Here is a 1,549-nt window from a genome sequence, read left to right as displayed (position 1 = left end):
GAAACTGACATCTCACAATATTTTGAGATTGAAAACGTTATTTTGTTAGATTTTAGTACATTTTTCCCATTAGAGTCATTGCTTAAGCATTTTCTCAAATAAAATTTGGACCACCAGGCCTCATTGAAGGCTCTCAGGGCCGCCGAGAGCCTTCAAGCCGCCCGGGACAAAACTTATTTTGGCGCCCTTATAGATTTCGCTTCATATATATACTTAACATAGAAGCAAAAAAATACATTCTGCCTTTATAGCTACTTTAACTTTATTTCATTTTTTGCTAACTAACCACAGCATAAACAATTCCTAATTTAAATAAAATTTTCGAGCTTTTTTCGAGGCATAATTATAAATTACTCCATCATATGACAATGATTTCGCGAGATCATTTTCAATAGACAACATCATAAGATTTGAAAGTTGCTCGTGTCCCATGGTGGCTCTGAAGTAATTTATAATCTTAAGTTTACTAAAAGATCTTTCACCCTCTGCAACGGATATTGGCATTGTATGAAAGATGCGCAAAAGTATGCATATCGACGGGAAAATTGGTTGTAAGCCTTTGGAATATATTTGATTTAAAAGATTGAGAGAGTTGCCTCTATTGAACAAGGAAGATGCTTTCTACTAGTCAAAGTGACAAATTTCCTCAACGAACGAATGCGACCTAGGTCATCTAGAAGTTGTTGAATGAGGATGACTTCTTCTTCAATTGTGATTGACTCCGACTGGAGACATCGACTAACATCATCAATATTTTGCAGTGTCTTATACCAAATGGTCAGGAGAACTACTGATTCAAATAATTTAAAATATTTTCCCAACGATTTTGCTTGATTTAGCATTTCCGCAGTTAGGTCAAGTTGATTAACGGTACTATCCAAAGCAGCAATGATTTCTCGTGGTTTTTTCACTAAAAGTTTTACAGGTGCAATGTGCGCTGACCATCTAGTATCTGAGAGCTTGTAAAGTGATAAAGCAGTTTCTTCAAGAAAAACTTTCCATCTTGCTGGGCTGCAACTAAAGAACACGTAAAGGGCTTGGATTTTGCCAAAAAACGTTTTGATCTCAGCGCAAGACTCAGGAGCTTGAACTCCAGCTAAATTTAAACTATGCGCACCGCAAGAAATGTATAAAGCGAACGGATTTTTTTCCAATATATGAGCATGGGCTCCATTATAGATACCAGCCATATTAGAACAATTGTCGTACCCCTAAAACATTGCAAATTAAATAAGCAATATCTGCACCTTTCTTTTTCTCCATATCTTCAACGCCGAGAAATCGTTCTTTAACTTCCCAAATCATCTTACCCGAATTGAATCGCACAAATCGAAGAATAAACGTGATTTGTTCGGTGTGAGATACATCTGGGGTCCCATCGGTAATTATCGTAAAATATACGGCATCTTTTACTTCTTTCACAACTGCTTCTTGAACTAATGTAGCGCATTCACTGATAAATTCGTTTTGTGATTGCCAGGAGAGATAGTGAGCTTGCATTCTGGTTCCCTTATTTTGATGACGAGTAACTGTTTCAAGATGATTTTTT

Source organism: Hydra vulgaris, chromosome 08 (assembly GCF_038396675.1).
Source record: "Hydra vulgaris chromosome 08, alternate assembly HydraT2T_AEP".
Lineage (NCBI taxonomy): Eukaryota > Metazoa > Cnidaria > Hydrozoa > Anthoathecata > Hydridae > Hydra > Hydra vulgaris.
This window is presented reverse-complemented; position numbering follows the sequence as displayed.